Source organism: Haplochromis burtoni, unplaced genomic scaffold (assembly GCF_018398535.1).
Source record: "Haplochromis burtoni strain Fernald_Lab_line unplaced genomic scaffold, NCSU_Asbu1 Contig_98, whole genome shotgun sequence".
Lineage (NCBI taxonomy): Eukaryota > Metazoa > Chordata > Actinopteri > Cichliformes > Cichlidae > Haplochromis > Haplochromis burtoni.
In genome coordinates, this window is record NW_024582459.1 from 627,436 (window position 1) to 647,937 (window position 20,502).

General features: G+C 41.2%; 1 protein-coding gene across 4 annotated transcripts in view; it reads left to right on the forward strand.

Annotated features, from left to right (window-relative positions):
* plxna4 (plexin A4) overlaps nt 1-20,502 on the forward strand; it is a 242,618-nt gene that overhangs the window by 42,320 nt on the left and 179,796 nt on the right. The window lies entirely within an intron of this gene.

Sequence of the window (20,502 nt, forward strand, 5' to 3'; positions counted from 1 at the left end):
TGCAGAAGTTGCTAGACAGCCCAGATCAGCATGTTGCAGAATTGATTGGATGAAGTTTCTTAGCTCTTCCTCGAGGCAAATTAAGTCATCAGAATAAAATTAAATACATCATTTATTAAGAAATTTAGGCAAATTCATAGCCTGATGATGAAAGGAACTATGAGTCACTCCCATCCTTTATAATTTAGGGTTTCTCACATCTGTGTGTGTAGTAACTGAATGTTGTAGTAATGATCCTAGGTTACAAAAATATTCTCTAAAAATTTCTAGAATTATTTTAACTAGGGCATTTGTGAGTGTCTTTGTGACCATAACTGTTTGTCTTAGAAGAACATGTCACACTCTGTGTGACAGAAGAGCCCCTAACTCAACAAGATTTGTCTCCTCAGAGTTAAACAGCACTGGATAAGCTGGGCTCTGGAGTGTTGTGGTTACCACCTTAGACTCCCTTCATGCCCCTGTGCCCTCCTGCGTGTGGTAGCCCTTTTCAGAGTTAATGGGATGATGCACTGCTGCTAGGTGTGATAGAACTTGGTAGCAACCTGTACTTTCACTGTACTTCCCCACACATTCACACACACATATACACACGCACATATGTATTATAAGGCCATGACTGAGACTAATTCTAGAGGGCGGTTAGGCCAGTGAGTCTTAAAGGCCTGGGGAAGGAGAGGAGCACAGGAGAGATGAGTGAGGGAAGCGAGGTAGGGTTGAGCAGCAGGGGCTGAACAGAGATGAGCTATATTCCAGAAATGAAAGTCATAAAAGGAGGAAGAGCGTTTGTGTGATGACAGTAGAAGAATGAAAAACAGAGGAAACAAAGATACTACTGAGATCAGAATGTGGACCCAGTGCTGAAAGGTCTTCTGCTAATACACACAGGCAAATTGAATGCTATTTCTTCTATAATGTTTATATTATAGTGCTTCCACTAAATTCCTGTATGAATCCCGTCTGCAGGATTGTTCAGATTCATTATATTCAGGCAAAAAGAAAAAAAACCCTCCAAAACCTAACACACAAAGGTGATCAATACTCTGTGTCAACACAGTTGTACACACATTGGGCTATTACAGCCACATCCTCCCCTCCCATGTATATACTTCCCCTCCCATGTCATTAACTGTATACCATTAGATGACATCACAGGCAATAAAAGACAACAACAAGACAATAAAAAGTCTGAACTTCAGTCCACCTCCTTCATCAGTGACTTTATAACCCCTCGGCTAATGGATGTTGATTTATACACACTCCCCCACCTCACTTGTTCCACCCCTCAGCCCCCTCCTCCTTCTTCTGGGATTCACTCACAGACTGTCTTTCAGTCTCAGTTTTTTTTCACTGTTATTTATGATCTTGTGACTAACACATCACCCAGAGTAAATATAAGCATTTACGGTAAAAGAGAGTGGATCGGGTTTAATGGAGTGGCGTTTCGGTGAGCTAAATGTTAGTGTTTACAGGCTCACGTTTATGGCATCATGACGTTGAGCTGGGCAGGGCACTGAGTGAATTAAATTCAATTTGCCTGTGAAATACTTTAATGTAATAGAGGTTAGAATAAAATTTTGCTAGCATAATGTGAGGCTTGCGGATCAGAGTACAGACGTAGATATGCCATCAAGCCCTTAAACTCATCCTGAACTAAGACAATGCACAACTAACCGAACTCTACCTTAACTTCAAACTAAAATGGAGATCAGTTGCAGGTGACCAGAGTCTGGAGAGTAAGGTTTTCCAGTATTCAGTTTTACTCTTTTCCTTCTCTGTGGCAGTTCTTTTAAGATGTAAGGGCGAGCTTGAATTTCTCACTTCGCACTCATATTCCTAACATATACAGGTTCTATGCTTGTAAAGGGCACACACATTAAAGCACATTCACACAAATCAGCACTTGCCTTAGATGCCCATTAATGCTAAGTGGCTGTATGGCCTAAAGTCTGTTTTGACAGAGTCTAGAGTGAGTGGACTTTGATAACACCATCATGTTATCATATAGAAAGCAGTACTATTAAACAGTGGGGTTTTGTATACGCCCACAACTACAGCCATGCTTGGCTTTTACTGTCTCAAACAAAACGTAAAACTTGGAAACCTTTTCCATGTTTTTTTTTTTATTATTATAGAGCTGCATTTCCTCTGCACTCTTCAGCACACTTGCAACTGCTTTCTCCTTGTTTCTTTGCTTTCACTCCCTATTGCCACCTCTGTTTGCCCTTCTCTTAATAAGTTCCCTCTTCCTTTTCCCTTCATCTCTCTCACTCCCTCTGTATGTTCTGAATTGAATTGCTGTGAAAGCTCTTTGATGGCTACCTCCTGCTAGTGGAAGTGAATGGACCATATGGCTTCCTTCAGCCAGTCTGTCGGTCAGTTTGTGTGCTCATTGGCCTGTGGCTTGAGGAGGAGATGGGGATATGATGGAGATAAAAGGCTGTGGTTGGGGTAAGGTTTAAACCCATTTACTGCAGGCCAGTAGACACCAGCAGGTCAAGGGGAAAACCTTAACCCCCTGCAGGCTTTGGTTTAGTTCATGGTCATCTGGTCTACTACACATAAGAGGTTCACATCGGTGATACTCACACGTTGCACCTTATTGTTTGAATCGGGATAAGCATGCACACATGCATCAGTGAACTCTTGCACCCACACCTAGCAGTCAATCTACACACTACTGGACAAAGGCTGGCCAGGTATCCCCATGGGGCCATGGTTCGAGAGGTGGACTAGGGGACAAGAAGAACGTGTGGAGGGAAAAGAGAGTCGAGAGATGAGATTGAAGGCCACCTGCCGAGGTGCTAATGCATCTCCCCTCTGTCCGTCCCAATGGGGGAGCATTGGCACTCAATACAATGAGCAGCTAACCTTGAACTTGACATGGAAAGGAACAGAAAAATGAGTGAGGCAGTACATGCGAAGGTTGGAAAAGCTCTCTGTCCTAGATACTGGATGCACGCATAGTTCAATCAAAGCCTTTCACAGAATTTGGGAAAAAGGCAGCTAGCACTCTTTTTCCTGCCTCTACATTTCAATCTGTCCCAGTCAGATGGAGAAAATGGAAGAAAAGAGGAGGTGGGAAGACACAGAGAAAACAAAGAAGAAGATCCAAGAAGAATTTTGTTGATAAGGGAACAAGGAAATGAAAAGAGAGGGATACGCGATGGAGAATAAATGATAGTTTACAAAGCTATAGCTTCTTGCAGGAGAGGAGTTGCATAGAAACTGGGAGATCTGTCATTTAAAGTTGTCAGGAGAGATTGCATGAGCAAAAAACAGGTCAATTTCAACACCGAATGGTTAATGTTTGTTGCTGGAAAGGGAAAGGTCAAACTCTCACTTTTGACTCAACCCCTGTCAATTTCTGTTCAAGTGCAATACAGCCTACTGCGCTTTGACTGTCTCATTACCCATCTCTCCAGCAATGGGATTTTCCCCTCCCCTTTGCTATCTGTCTACGGTATCCTCGTCTAATAAATGAACATTTTTTTTCTAGCTGGCTTTTCTGTCAGCACAATAGATTGTGTGAAGATAGATGTGTGCAGGTGTGAGAGATTTTTCTTGAGATATTTATTGTGCTGGACCAGTCCCATATGTTTTACGGGTTGATTGTGTCATTGTTTTGCAAGTGTGTATGCGTTTGTCTGTGCGTGTGTGTGTATGATAGGTTGGTTAGCCCCAGATGCAGATTATTGAAATGGGCTGAGCTGAGCTGTGGTCAGTGGAGCAGAGGATTAACTGCTTAAAGTTAATGATGAAATATGCTTCAGGACGGGGTAGGCATCGCGTGCATGTGTGTAGACAGTGGCTTATCATTTCTGCCTACTCCTTGTTATGCTATAAACACAATGCTCTTGAACACAGGCGCGAACACTCGCACACAGACACAGCTATTATCACCTTGGCCAGTAGCCATTACAAACCCCACCCAGTCGCCCATTCATTCCTGGGCAGTGGTCTAAACCGCTGCAGTGCTCAGCAAGTATTCCCAGAATGTCAATGCTCTCCTACTTTTAAGTATTCCACAGCAGTCTTGCTAGTTGCCTGGGTTTTGTGTGTGTGTGTGTTGCTGCTCCCACACTAGCTTGCAAAAGCCCAGACGTGAGTTGCCATGGTAGCACTGGCTGCTCCAAACGTGCGGAATTAAACGTATAGAGTGGAGGCAAAACACACATGCACGTATCCGAGTGTGTTGTGATCCATTCAGTGTTTAATTCCCAGGGAAGCTGACGGTGTAGCACACACAGTGTAAATATTATGCTGATACAATAAACGGAGTGAACGATAGGATAACCTGATCTGATGACAGCAGGCTGGTATTTGATGACACTGCTGTCCAGCTCATGGCTATGAGGCTGATTTAACACACATTATAAGAGAGCTAGTGTCTTTGTCTCGCTGTATTAGCGCCTGCTGTTACTCCGCTAAGGGAAAGTCTGAGGGAACGTCCTCCAACATCTTGCACCCTCCTTCACCTAATGCTTCGTTTCTTGACTCTTTTAGTGCACCATTCTTCCCAGCCAGTTGTTTTTCTATGGATCGTCTTCTGCTAAGTGCTTGGTGGACAAGGTTTACTTAGGCCTCTACCCCAATTCCCATTCCTTCTCTACAGTTATGGGGTTGGTTAATAGCCTGTGTGTGCATTTCATATTTGTATATGAGTCTCTCTATATATATTGGTCAATTGTGTGCAGAAAATCATGGGAGCTAATGAGAAGTAAAGTCCATTAGTGGCCTGGGAAGAGGATCAGAAGACAGTGATTGCCTCGTGTGCCACGACAAAAACCCTCATTCAGTAGCCAGGCCGTCTGAATGGGCAGAAGGCAGAATCCGTGTTGTATTCACTAAGGAAGCCTTAGCTTTAGCTTGGGGATGATATGAGGTTGTGTTGAACAGAGGAGGGGAAAATGGGGGTAGGAAAAGTAGAATAGCAGGGAAATTAAGTATGGTTTAAGGCAGTGGTTATGTGAGATAAACCAGAGAGAGAAATGTTGAGTAAATATAAAGTTGCATGAATAGGATTCATGTCGTGGTATCAGCTTCTTCAGCCAACTCCAACTTCATTTGTTTTATTTCAGATTTTGTAGACTCCTTGGAGACACTAAAGTTCTCCATCATTGGATGGTGGGTAGAATGAAACATGGAATTATGCTAAGTTAAATGAAACCATAATAAGAGACGCATAAAGAGCTCCGGACAGAGATATACTGTGTGAGTGAGAGAGTAGAAAGAGGCTGGATGCAGAGCAAAACAGAGTGAAAAATAATCCAGCACAGAATGGCAAAGCTCGAACTTATCCAGCAATAAAATTTCTGAATCAGTCAGATCAGACACTGACTGTAGCTTGGCCTGCCAGCTTGTACAATACCTGTGTTGTAATGTCTGACTGAGCCAGTGTATGAATAGTGCAGGTAGTTGTCTGGAGAATTCACAGTGAGGGAGCTGGGGTTTTATCTATCTGCCTCCTTATACTGAGCTGTCACCTCTAGCCTTACCAATAATATGAGTGCATCTGACGCAGAGCTTCTCCTGTTATGTGCTTCGTGTGAGAAAGTGCAACTTCAGACAATGCTTGGACCCGATTCTCCCCACATCATCCAGAGCTGATGTGTGGAAATGGGTTAGGCGTTTAGTTAGGAAAGCAATTTCTCCTTTGATTTAGACACAGTATCTCATGGTGCTCGGGTAAGCAGAGTCAGCAGTGGCCTGACTCAACAGATACACAAAGTGCCCTGCTTTAGTGGATGACATTGCTTGTGCATTCAGTGTACTTGGCTGCTAGCCTTTGTTTGTGGGTGTGTGTGATCGTATGTAAAAATAGCTGTTCACGTTACTTGTGTCATTCAGGGGGTGTATTTATAGATGCCATTGCTGTAGCATGGCCTTATCCCTTCTTTCCAAGGTTTCTTTATAATTGATGAGCTGTCAGGAGCTGAGCCGGGCTGAGCACACATGCATGTACACACACAAAACCAAACCTTGGTAACCAGCTGCTTCACTGCAGGTTGACACCACCATGTTTGCACACACACACGCGCGCACTCGGTGGTTTTAAGCTCCAGCTGGAGGTATCACAAAGGTGAGCCCCCAGCTATGAATGGCCCATGTGGTGTTGCAGACTGTTGTTTATATTGCACTAACTCAATGATTTGCTATAACAACTCTTAGTCATTTAAGTATCTCAGTGTATAGTTCGATGTTATATTATAGGTATACTTAATGCTTTCCAACCTTCAGCTGAACTTGAATTAATATGCAGATACAAGGGTTGCTCAGATGTTTTTTTTTTTTTTTATTATTTACACAGATCTTCACTGAAACGAGAAGGAGGGAGAGTGGGTGAACAGTAGCAGAAAGCAGAGCTCTGCACTGAGAGACTGAAAGAGTGTAGAGGGCAAAATTGGCAGGCAAGAATAAAAGATGAAAGCTACAGAGATGGAGAGAATATTGAGAAAGGGTAAAGTGAGAGGGTGAGAGTGGTGAAATGGAGTTTGATGTTCATTTCACTCTTGTGAGTATGTGGCAGCATATTGAGCTATGAGTGATTTGAGTGGCTATTCTCCACAGTGTGTATGTGCATTTGAATGGCTTGAGCCAGCAGAGAAGTTAGAGAGTGGCGAACTTCAGTCTGATCTCTGTGTTTCTTGACAGTTTGAACTTTATCTGACCCTGACATGTTGTTGGCTCAGGGTTAAGATGAGGTTACCTATTTAGAAGGACAAGTAAGGGTCTGGGGACATAAACAGATCAAAGGGCTGCCAAGGAATCTGGAGTCTATGCTTTGATCCCATGTATAATTCATGCCTGATGTTTATTAATTTCCTAACAGGGCTGTTAATCTAGTACTAAAATGTCAGAATTTTTAGACCTTGGGAAAGACCTTTTATTTTGTCAGTTTAAATTATTTTCTTGTCTTATTTTGCGTGCGTTTGAATACATTTTCCCTGGCGTCGAGTAAAACGCTGCAACCGTATTTCTTTTTTGACTGTTGAATTTATGATGTGTGGACATGACATGAATTTTGGCTAGCACTGCATCTAATGCAAGCAAATGCCTTCTGAACATTACAGCTATCAGTGAGCTACTTGAAAAGTGGGGCTTCACTTTGTGAATGTGGTGGATGCCTAATTTGGATCCCTTTTTAGTAAATATACAAGGAGCTTGTTAGTATCTCAGATAGTGTGCTACACCGTCAGCTGGCATTTCAGCTGTGTTAAGATGGCTTTAAGAAACTTCAAACAGAAGGAAGATGGCAGGTGAATCACAACAGACAAAAACACCTGCAGAAAAGAGTTTTTTTCCTTTCATTCTTCTCCCCCTTCCTGTGCTTTTATATGTCTGTCATTCTGTGCTTCCTTCCTCTCCCTTTTCCTCCACCCTCTATTCTAATTAACATGTTGTGTGACTGTCCAGTGAGAAAAGCTGGCAGCTTGTGTGTGTTTACAAGCTGCTCACTCGGATAGCTTTGCCAGGCAGTCATGGGGCTTCTATTATGAAGCATTCTAAACTTAGTCAAACCTTTTTTCTGTTTTTTTTTTTATTCAGTTAAGCGCCGTCACTAACACTGACGTTTGGTTAGTAACCAGTTTACTTACAAATGCGTCACATGAAATAAGCCGTGTTATCATTTTGACATCAACAGATCAAGACAAAAAACTGTAAACAATATACAATGAGTTATGTTTATCATTTGACACATCCAGAGTTATGTTTAAAAAAGCCTCCATTTCTAGTAACTTTAAAATTTTAACTGCACTTAATGTTGTCACTTAATACAAATACATGCAACTGTTCTTCGTGCACGACAGCTTTAAAATAAGGTGAAATCAAAAAGCTATGAGACATATAATATTCATACAAATTGAAAAGCATACCAGATTTAAATCCAATTTTTCCCTTCAAGGCGATTTCAGCTGTTTTTTTTTTTTTCTTTTTCTTTTTGGATTGCTTTAAAACATCTGCAATTCCAACGTGATCTCAAACCTGAAAAGATCAACTTTGAGAATCTGACCAGAGGTTCATGCCAAAAAGTCATGGTGATGATGAGAACTGAGCAGTTTAAAAAACCAGTTTAACCCGGAAGTGTGAACAGTGTTTAAGTCCAAAAGTGGTATATCAGGTCAGCGGCACTACCAGGGTTATACTTAACATGTTTTCCATCATTCATATGAGTATCCACCAAGGCCAGACCATCAACATGAAGTTCTGCTGTAACCTCCTGAGATACCCGAGGGAGAACATTCAGCAGAAACATCCTGATTGCGCTAACAGCATGCTAGTGCATTATTATTTTGGCCACACAAACTCCAAACCCCTCATATCATTCACCACAGACCCTACCTGGTTCTTCGTCCTCTCCCCTGAAATAAAATTCAAGTTGAAGGGGTGATTTGTGACATACTGAAGGAAATCCAAGGGAACCAAGGGACATTTTTTGCTTGTTTTTGATGTTGAATCCAAAAAGATCCTCTAGACAGATTTCCATGTCACACAAACACATGCAAGTACTCATATGCATAATATACAGGGAAACAAAAAGTTGTAAGAAAGCAAAAAAGCAACTAAAATATTATGAGAAAACATCTGGATTCTAATATACAAACATCCTAAGCATAATTAAAATAATTGAATTGTATTAATTTTATTCACAGACATCCAGATGGTAGAAGATAAGCATTTCGATCGACCTCTCTCTGAGAGCGTATATGTGCTCAGACAGTTAATTAGCAGCTCTGTTAACATTCTTCGGCCATATAACAAGCCCGTGTCAAGCTACCACAGGGGTAGATAATTATGCCCAAGCTCTCTCTCTGTGCACCTCTCTCTTCCACTGATTGATCATTAAGTAGGTAACCACAGAGAAATACTCCAAGCATAGCTGCCTCTAATACACATACAAACACACCTACGCAGGCACAAACTTCTACTCATATCAGCAGTGGGTGAAAAGATAAGGAATCACCAGCCATAGCACGGGAAAAGAAAGTTTACAGTTGCTCCACTCATATAAAATTTAAGCGTATAATTTCTCATTCAGGTTTTGCTTTATGCATAAGTATTAGCCTGCGTGTTAAATCATTGAATGGCCGTAATTAATTTGTGCTCCAGAAGTAGAAAATCAATACAATGTCTAGCAACTAATCACACAGTGTGTTCCTGTACATTCCAGTAGATAGATAGCTAGCAGTAATCCTGGCAGGGCCAGAGTGTAATTTCCCATCAGCACCTCCCATACTGCAAATTTATGTTCTTGTACCCAAGAATAGCATTTAAACCACACAAAGAATAGAGGCAGAAAAAAAACTGCCCCAAACTCCACATTTAATATTTAGTTTTTCTGTCAAAACCAGTCGTAACTGAAGTTCCTGATGAATGAGGATTAGTTCATTTCATTAAAATCCAATCAAACGTTCCTCATGTTGAGTATGTCTTTTTAATTTCACTTTACACAGACTTGCATCATTTTGAATATAATTAATTTATCTTAACATTATTAGTAGATGATCTGTCTTTCCCCATCTTTTTTTTTTTAATATTAGTGGTAGTTTGTGACATGTAGCATCCTTATATCTCCAGTTATGCATATCCTTTGGGTACTTGGAAGCTAAATAACCCCGCTTCTAAACCTCAATATTGCTTTCTCTTCAAATTTCTGTGATGTATGGCTCAGGTTTGTGTAGCTATAGAGGACACATCACTGCAGGTGAGCCCACTGTCTCTCCTCCTTCTATCACTGCTTCCTTCCTCGCACGCCTGTAGCCAATCATTGCTCACCGTAGGTCTTTTGGGGTAGTCAGCACCCCTGCGCACCTTTTCCTTTCCTCTACCTCTTCTTTCTCTCTCTCTGTCTCTCTCTGTCTCTCTCTCTGCAGTGAATAGTTTGCCTCACAACTGGGTCATTCTCTCCCCTCCCTGCAGTAAATGCTAGCAGGCAGTCAGGCAGGAAGGGCTAGGCTAGGCTGCATCTCATAGCTTTAGCTCAAGTGCAAGGGGACTCCTGAGACTGCAGATGCAATAGTGTACTGTTGAGTGGGCTGTTTGTTTGCATGTATGTGGGTGTATTTAAACCCGATGAGATTACAGGTAAACTGAGGTGGAAAAATGCACGTGATTGAGAGACATACATCAGTGAGACATTGTCTTACCGCGTGCCTGCCGGTATATTGTGTTTATGTGTTTAGAAGCTTCCGTTAGCCACCACACGTATTAAGCCTCTTGCAAACATCACCTTCCTTGAGCAGCACCTGTTTGTTTTGGTTTATTTGCACATTCTTATATTGCTTAGCTTCTCCTCCTACTCATCTCACATACACACAAAGACACACATACACCCTCTAATGTAGGTGCGGTGGTGTATGCGAGTTGCAATTTAGATTACACTGACTTGCCCATTAGATAGATGCAAGTGTAAACATCTTTAAAAGGGTCCCTGGGTCTGTTTGTCTGTCTGAAATCAAGACACCGAAGTGCATCTCAGGTAGGGAAACTACTATATACACACAATGCCAGGAGAAATGGAAAGTAAGATTGAGAGAGTAAATAAATAAATGAGATGGAGAAAGGGTGTGAGACTGAGAGGAATGCTGGGAGAAAGATGAAAAAGATGGAAGCAGCGCGTAAAGAGAGACAACATCTTGCCCACCTATCCCCAGTCTTTTCCTTTTGTCTCACCTACTCTCCACACCCTTTCTTTTCCCATCCCCAACACAGAGCTTAATAAGTGGATTTTTATCTCAGTTACACCAGCCTTCCCAAAAGCTTGTGGGCGCTTTTCCCCCCAGCTGCACACATAGAATTTTAATTGCCTCTATGCAGTTAGAGACACTCCTAGTTTTTAAGGAATGAGGCAGAATTTGTTGAAAATGAAGGTTTTTAAGTATCGCTTGTGTCTGGATGCATGCAATATGTTCCATATTCTGATGCCTTCACTTTTTTGCGCAATTTTGTTGTGGAGTTAAATTCAAGTTCATAAATTTGCCATTTTGCCAATGAGTCTGCATTTCAAGACTTAATAAAAACAAATCTTTGTACATTAAAAGGGACCAAACTGAAGTTTCATTAAGTAAGCATTCAGACCACCTCGCAGAAGACAGATTTAATAGTAAATGAAGATTAAAGTATTCTTGAGGAAATGTCTACAGCACAGACTTTACACAGGTGGATTTGGGCAGGTTATCCCATTCGCTTTAGCAGATCATTCACACTGGATGGAAAGTGCACTGTAATCTTCAGCTTTACTCCACAGATGTTAGTGATTATGAGGTTTAGGTCTGGTCTCGGGCTGGGCTATTCAAGGACAGTGAGAGAGTTGCCTTAAGGTACTCCAGCTCCGTTGTAGCTGGATTTATTGTTCTCTCAGCTCAGAGAAGGACCCCTGTAGCATGATGCTAAAATAACTAATGCTTCACTAAAGAGATCTTATTAACTAGGTCAATGTCACAGATAAAGTTTCTTGGTGTCTTCAAGTCAGATGTCTTTTGCATAAAAGTGGCTTTTGTCTGTGTACTCTAGGATAAGGGCCTAATTGATGAAGTGCTGCTGAGATGGTTGTCCTCCTGGCAGTTTATCTCATCTCTGCAGAGGACACTGTTAGCATGAGTGTTGAATTCTCAGTGACCTCCTTCACCTTCACACACTCACCCTTGCTGGGTTTAGAAAAAGAGCAATTCTGCAAAGAGTTTGGTGGGGTTCCTCTAACTCCATGACTTGTTTTTGCCCAGATATCCAGTGTGACTTGCGGAAGCTGTGTGCCTTTTAAGAAAATGTGCTCAGTGAATATATTTTGTCACAGAAATCAGGTTCTAGATACAATTAAAACAAAAAGGGTTGATAATTTGGAGTACCAAAGCAAAGGGTCAAAAACATGAGGCATTAGTTGGTTTTATTTTTGATTGATGGAAAAAAATTGTAACCATTTAAAATACAACTTCACAGCAAGAAAAAAGCATGCACAAAGTGATAACATCCTGAATGCACACCTCTAATATTTCATTTGTTTTTGCAGCCTAGCCCCATAATGAATGGCGTTCTTTCTTCTCTCTCGTTTCCTCTGCCCAGCTTTCAAACACTCATGAGCAGCTTTAACAATCCATACTTTACACACATGCACAGAAAAAAGAAACCTTTCCATTTCCATTTTAGTACATACAACTGAAAGAAATTGAGTGTAATAAAAAAGAAAATAAATCATAATATCGTGTCAAATGTTTCCTCCACGAACAGTCAAATATATAATTCTGTGCCAGCACTAGAAGAGCTTTGCAATTGGTCTCAACCTTATGGTTTCCAGCTGAGCTAGTGTAACAAGTTTTAATATCGACAAGTAAAATAATATATACGCCTGTCATCAACCTGTAAGCAAAGAGGTAAAAAGCACTGGGAGTACCACGTGTTCCTATGTGTGGAAATTGTCTGACAGCAGCCAGCAACACCTTTGTCCAATAACTTCTTATTGTTATAGTCAAAGATATAGGTTATTCATCACAGTGGTGCTGAAACCTCCCAAGCTGGTGCTGCACGTGCTGAGAGGTGTGAGTGTGCATGCATGTTTTAGTGTGTCCTTGTATCAGTAGCACCTGCCTAAATCCCTTAAATGCCAGCACCAACACTATATATATATATATTTTTATCCCTTTTTCCATGTCCTTGATTCCTGACACTTGAGCACAATGGGAAGTTTGACTTCCAAGGACATATTGATGCGCGCACCCCCCCAGCCCCAGTTTCCTTTTTTTTTTCTCTGTTTTCATTGTGAAATAAAACTCAACGCAGCATTTCATCTACTACGCTCCTCCCTGGAGATGGAGGCCTAGTTTTTGCTCCCCATATGTAATCAACCTCTCCCCTTTCATTAAAGTTAAACCCTTAGTGCAGAAGGGAAGGAGAAAAACCTTAGTCACCAAATGTGCAGAATATCAATTAGACAAGGAGTTTGGATACAGGGAGAGGATGTAGGGAGGGGATGACAACAACAGAAAAGGTGCACACACAAAGAGAGAGAAAGCTGGAGATTGTATTTACTGGATATGTAATAAAACATGGGGAGAAAAACTGACATGTCTTTTAGTCTGATTTCAAATTCACACCCAACATTTTAACTCTTTTTTTTAATTGTTGTTTGTTTTTTTTTTGCTTTTTGAAAAAAATCTGTGACTGTATTTGACTAACAAAGAAATGAGAGAGCCAGTAAGGCACAAGGCTGTGGCTATCTGTCTGGTTTGGCTCACCAGATTTGTTCTCGTTAGGCCATTATTGCCGTTTAGTCTCAGCTGCCTGCTCCTACAACTGGCAAACCAACCAAACCACTGTCCTCCTCTCCTTCTGCCACCACCATCATTGTTGGCTCTCATCCGCAGTAGCAGCTTAACTGTGAGCTCCAAGTCAGTGAGTCTCTGAAAAGTAAAAAAAAAAAAAAAGAAACATCTACAGGGTGTGTGTGCATTCTTAGCAGGAGCTTATGTGACTGCTGGAGTTCAAACCCAGTCTGTCCTTACTTTAGGTATTTTTAATGGAATATCCAAAAATGCAACCATCAAATGTGCATTAAAAGACAACACGGCATGCTTCATTCTTGCATCCTGTTGCATCATTATCACATTTTAAATATGCTTTTAAAGGTGGATGTTGTTTTAGCTGTATTTATTCTCACAAATACCTTGTGTTGTGATACAATGCCCTACAGTTTATGCTCTAATTCCCTACCGGCTTAGCACGCTACAGATGTAACTGTGTGTGTTAGAACGTGTTGGCAGGCACCCTCTTTCACACAGCGTGGGCTAAAGACTTGGCTGACGAAGACAAGCGAAGGGAGACACGTTCCGAAATGGAAACATCAGCTTGCTTCAACCAGACGGGTGCAGAAACAGGACAACAAGGGAGGTAGCGAGGGATGCCAGAGAATGTAGGAGCTCTCTCCTCATTATGACTTTTTTACTTTTTTAATTTTCAGGCTTACACGTTTTCCCACAGGACTGGCTTTTTCTGTTTGTCAGTCTCCCCGTCATCGAATGTTCTCCTTGTTCAGGCTGCGCTCCTTATGTTTTTAACATTGCTCCTTGGTGCTGATTTCTAACTCCACGCGCCGATCTTTCTCAAGATCGTCAGGCAGGTTAGCAGCTGCTGGACGAGCCACTCAATTCTGATTCGCACGTGGGGCCAGCGTGTCTATCAGTAGTTGAATAATGAGCTTTTGATGCCAATTTGGGAGCAGTGTAGTTTTTTTTTGTTTTGTGGGTGGAGTGGTGGGCTGTTGGGTGGGGGAAGTGCATTTTGGATAATATGCAAAACGAACAAAACGAGCAAATGAGGAGGAGGAATGAAGGGTGCATTCTTATCTCTTAGGAGAATATTATTTAGGCTTCATTTGTCCCTGAAGAATGCCCCACAGAGCTCTGAGCCATAAAAATGTTTTTTTCCTTTTTGCTTATGAATATATTAAATGATAGATTTTACATTCTTCCTCCTTCATCACTTGTGTTTTCTTTCTCTTTATTGATTGTTGAAGCTAAATGCTCTTTATCTCCCCTTTCTGGAGAGGAATAACTATAAATACACTTTTTTTGGTCCCATAATTGTTATATATCTTCTGATCTTCTCTTCACATGCTGTTCATATGTTTTCTAAAACTTCAAGTCTGTAATAAAAACGGTGTTTTATGGAAAATCACATCTAAGGTGTGTATATGTAACAATATATTAGCATCTCTATATTGGGTATCGCTGTCAAGTGGGTGTAATCAACATGATAAGATTTGTTAACGCTATAGCGCAGCAGTTGTGCTCTTTTAGGAGTGTTAGCCACAATGCAAGACCATGGCAAGCAACACTTACGTAGTGTTATATAACCCTTTAAATCCCATCCACTGTCCTGATGAAATAAAGCATGTTTACATCACTGCATCTTTTCATGTCTCAGCAAATCATCACTCTGCTCCTCTAAACAGTCGCATGTTTTGTTGTGCTCACTCCCGGCACACTCAAACACTTAACTTCCTCATGTTAAATGGCCACTAATTCTCTGTATCAGGGGATTATGCATAATTGATTTATGGATGGGGAGTGAAATTACTCATCAGCTGAGAGAAAAAGGCATTTTGTCTTCCGGCTGGAGCGTGCTAAACAGTATTCTCAGATAATTGAGGAGATGTGCTTTTGCTCAAGGCCATCTATGCAGCCTATGTTAATGCAGTTCAATTCAGTAAAAACTGCTTGTCCAAACTTTGAGAAATGGCACAATCAATACCTGCTACTAACGCTTTAAAGAGACAAATGGATGTTTTACTATAAATTGCTTTTGTCAGTTTAGTATTGTTAGCAGGCCAACACAATATACAGAATACACAGATATAAATGTATACCGTACCCATAAAGCTATTCACTGTTTCTCCTCTTTGTTGCTCAACTTGCTGTAGTTTAAGACTCAGAGCTATGAAATTGTCCCGCTTCATGCCAACAGACTGTAATAACCTTTTATACCGTCTCAGTTGGATATTTTCCCTCGTATGTGTGCGCGTGCACGTTTGTGTGTCAACAGAAATGTGAGCCAGCCCCGAACACTAACTCATCAAAAGTGATTCACTGTGGTAGCAAACAGTAGGGAAAGGATCTGTGTCTACACTACAACTGATATGGCAGATCCATTTCAGTACAGTTTGATATTTTCCCTGAGCTCTGTGTTAATAAACGGCTGCTTTCTGAAAGTAAAGGTATGTCTCCCCTCAAGTTTCCCGCACAGTGATAGCATATCTAGACTGCAGCTGTTGCTAGGGTCTGTTGCTAGGCAACTATTTATCTACTATTATGGGATTTGGTGGAGCTCAACGGGGAAGTTAACTGGACAATTTGAAATTCTGCTTTGCACACGATTTGGCATCAAATTATGCATATTCATGTCGCAAGTGTGCAGATTTCACTGCAGTGCAATATACCCTTTTTTCTAAAAGCTTCCATTAACTTTTCCATCTCTGTTGTTTTCATTTCCTGCCTTATTTCTTTTCTCTTTCCTTTTGTGATGGTTTGCTCCTTCCTCAATAGTCTTCCTTCTGTTCAGATAGTAGTGTTTATTTAAAGTCTGTGGGCACATTCAAACCTGTAAATGGTGCACAACATTTCGATGTAGTTTCCAAGTAAAGGAAATGATGTGTTTCCTTTAAATGATGTGCAACATAAGCAACAGGTTGTGGAGTGTGCTTACTCTAGTTCTGTTTAAATGCATCAGCAGCGAGGTGTATGCAAACCCACTAGTATAAAAGGCATTACAGACAATGAATGACCTGCCACAGATCCAACCCTTGGGTAAGATAACAGGGTTTTTCACGCACCACGGTTTCCATTGAGAACAGAAAGAAAGAAAATCTATAACTTTCTTCTTGCGTTTTCTCAACCTTTCCGTTCAACGGCTCCTGTTCACGTCTCCTTGCTTGCCTCCTTGTCTGCACTTGGGTCCTCATTTTAAATGTAGCATTTCTGCCATATGCTTAAACCTGCTCACTCCACACACAGACATAATACACACACACACACACATTTCCTATTCCCCTCTCCGTCAGTTGATTGTTTCACTCATCCTCACGTGCTTCATAGGCGACTCCTTGACCTTCTCAGCCCATTTATTTAAAATATTACTCAATCTAATCTAACACACTCTACAGGGCTATGTGCACACCAATGCAATAAATACACATACACACACTGCCATTATATCATTGAGGTGGGCACTCAACTCAATGTCAACTCCAGCAGTGTGGGCTCACTGTTGGACAGGAAAAGGAGATGATTGATACCAGTCAGCGGCAAATTTGCATGCCAATAGGACTATGAATAGGCACTGATGGAGTGAAGGGGTAATTTCCTTGCAGACATATAAAAACATCTTCTTCTCCATCTGGAAGACAGACTATGTAAGATTTTTCTACTGGGCTCCATAGTTTTATATATTTATATATTTAATTAGTTGCATGACTTGAAGTTCTGACATAAACTGCAGTGGTTTTGGTGGCTTCACATTAATATCACATTGTGTTTCTAAAATACTGTTTATTTTAATGGTTTAATATACATTTTCCATAAAACACCACAGTTTCTGGACTGATAGCTTCACTAATGAAAAAAAAAGATCAATATCCATTACTGAAGAGTGTTAGTTAGGGTTAAGGATTGTTTTCACAATACAAAGTAATAAAAAGTAGAAACTAGTTGTGGTGAAAGTGGTAAGCCATAAAGCTTAGATTGTTTTGCTAAAAAGCATAGGCATGGTTGCGTTTATGGGTTTGTTTTAACAAGCTAATACTTGCTTATGGACACGATGACTGAAATGTAGTATGGGAAGTGCTTTTACCGAAACCGAACGCCCATAAAGACAATGGAAGAGAACTTGTGTGAGTGGAAATGTGTTTTTGTCCGTAAGTGTGTATGTATATGCTGTTAGGGCTTCTGTCCGAATGATTAATGATCCTGGAGGCTAAGAGGAGTGTGTCTATAAAACACCCCAGCAATCCTTTTCCCTTTTCTGCCATCCGTCATCCTTTCATCTTCTCCTTTTTTCCTTCAACTAAAATCCCTTTTTTTGCTTTCTCTCTGCCTCCCCTCCTGTCTCTGATTTATCTGTATTTGTCTCTGCTATCCAACTATAATTCCTTCCAAGCCTCTTCTTTGTGCAAAAGGTCTGGTGGCAAATAAATGAGGGACACAAAATTTTACAGCAAATTCACAGTCTCCCCTTTGCAACAATTAACACAGTTAACACCTGAGGGGACAATGCAAGAGGAGACAAGTAGGGACATAGAGACTGAGAAAAAGGAGAAACCCCGCTGAGTGGAAGACCGACAGGGGGGTAGTTTGACTTTCTCATTCAGAACAGCACAGTTACACGTGTTAATCCCTCGTCAAGGATCTAGCTGCATTGGTCAGTCTGTGCCAGCTGGGCAATAGGAATCTGGCGTTACTATCAAGAGGAGATTATGGAGAGAAACAGGAAGCTGGGAGTGTGCTCACTGACAGAGAGGGTGAACCATAACTTAGCTTTTGTTTGGTAATTATTCACCATGCTTCAGTGTAATTATGTTTAAATGACACTTTAGACTAGAGTGTCTGGTGTTCAAGTACAATTGATGGTAATTTTGCACAAATAAGTAACAATTGGAGCTTGGATGTGGGGCAAAAAAATCAGAGGGCTAACTTCTTAGAACTAAAGCTGCATATTTTCTGAGTTATAAAAGGCGAGGTAGAGATTAGTGCCAATTTAATGCATCCATCCATCCCTCCCTCACTTGCCTTCAATACATATGCTAATACTTTTGCGTTAAAGAAATCTGATATTGCATTTATTAGTTCACATCAATTAATGTTTTGACTTTTAGTCAGTTTTGGGGGAGTTTGTCAGCTCTGACTAGCTTTTTCTTCATAGCAAAGCAGCTCAAGTCGCCTGCTTTCAGAAATACTGCTCATTCTTGAGGCTTTTGAAATGAAATGATAACTGAGGTCATAACAATTGCATGCAGCACATTTATCCAGAGGAAATTATCATATTTATGTGAGCTAATTAAATATTACAATGGGAGAAATACTTCTAAAAACCAGCTGCTCACTTCAACGGCTGCTTTTCCTTTAACCCTCAGATCACAGCCAGCAACACACACACACACTACACTGACATAGCATAAATGCCGCCGAGCTCCCGGCCTTTATATCATGGCGTCTTGCCCTTGTTTGTGCCAACCGCCTCATACTGTGCCAACTAACAACCTCCCTCCATACACCCGCAGACTTTACACACACGTAGCAGGCAACTGCTTCTCCCCCTCCAAAACCAGCTGAGATGAAAAGGCAGTGGATCACACAACTGCTAAACTTTGATCAATCTGGCAACAAGTGTAAATAGGATCATTAATAGGGATTTAGCAGGGGGCTGCCGTCTGCGATTAGACATACGCAAACACGCACAAATGCTTTATTCAGACGGTAGTATTTTAAAAAGCCCTTTTTGCCGTGCACATGGTTGCATATGCAGACAGAGACGGTTAATTTTTCTGTTTCCAGAGATGAACTGCAGCATGCAAACTGGGTACCAATGGGGCCTTTAATTGGGGTGTAATCTGAAAAGTGTAATTTGCCTTGAGTGGATAGAGAGATCTGACAGCAAGAGTAGAGGGAGGGACAGGGGGAGAGGATTACTATGAGGAAAAAGGGGGTTGGAAGAAGAAATCGCGTTGATGAGCATAGAAAATAAGATGAGAGCATGATGGCAGGGCAAGGGAAGAGGGAAGGAGAAACACAAAAAAGACAAATGTATAACATAATATGAATGCAGTGACAGAAATCACAAGGGGGAAATGAGTCGGAGGAATGCAGAGCAGAAGCAAGAACCCAGCAAATAATGGTTCACAAGGTTGAGCTTCATGTATTTTCTGGGAATTTTTTCATCTGTCACTCATGGTTGTGTCTGTTTTATGCTTGATTCTGTCGTGTGCAGCCCCTCCTCAGATTACAGCCATTTGCCACATTTGATCTGGTTTTTAGCGAAATCTCAATCCAATTTAAATCCACAAATTAGTGAGTCTTTCCCTCCCTAAACTCCTTAGATTCCTATTGGCACAACCTGATTAGATTGCTTTTACAACCCACAAAACCCACTGGTGCTGTGGCTTTCCAGCTGCAAGCCTCTTATCTATCAAACCGACTAATGAGTTTGAAGCTGACCACCACCAAAGCCAAGGCAGGGGGAAAGAGAGAGCGAAAAATGCGCCCATATGTGCTGTGCACGGTTGGTAGATCTCTATTCAGAGGTCCTACAGTTTGATTGTGGATATAAAATAGCAGGGCAACTGTGATCTTCCACCTGGAGAAAACGGGACTGTCATTTCAAAAAAGTCTTGTGCGCCAACTCTGTTGTCCTTTACCCAATCGGTAATGGCTTCTCTTGGATAATTTGATTTCCTGAGTCTTTTGTTTGTCCTCTTACTTAAGCACTTTACGATAGCATTAAGCACTTAAGCACTTTATTTAAAACGTGATAGCATTAAGTTATTTGTGGTTTTGAACCATTCAGTCATCGTTTACTCTGCAATTTGCTCAGCACTAGTAACAGATTATGACAGGAAACATAAATAAAGCAAGGACCAATGAATCTACTCTTCAATAATAACATTATCTTTATTCATGGGCTTTGGCTTCCCCTTTGCGTTAGGATCAATTATGGTGAGCATGTGTTTATCCAGCCAAGGTCATATAGCATCAGTGTATTGGTTTTTTTTGTTTGTTTTTTTTGAAAATGGCCCTGACCTCAACCCTCACCTTAACCTTCAGAACTCTGACCCTTGACCTGTGACCCGGCTTTGTCGTGAACATCATTGTGTGTTCAGTGAGAATGTCAAATAAGACAGAGCAGTAGAAGTGCAGCTGTTTAATGGGGCGACTAAGGCTTCACTAGACTAAGCTTGTGTCCTTCTGGTCTGACATCTTCTTTTATCCCCCCGTTATTCACATCCTCTCCCCAACTTTGCCCCCC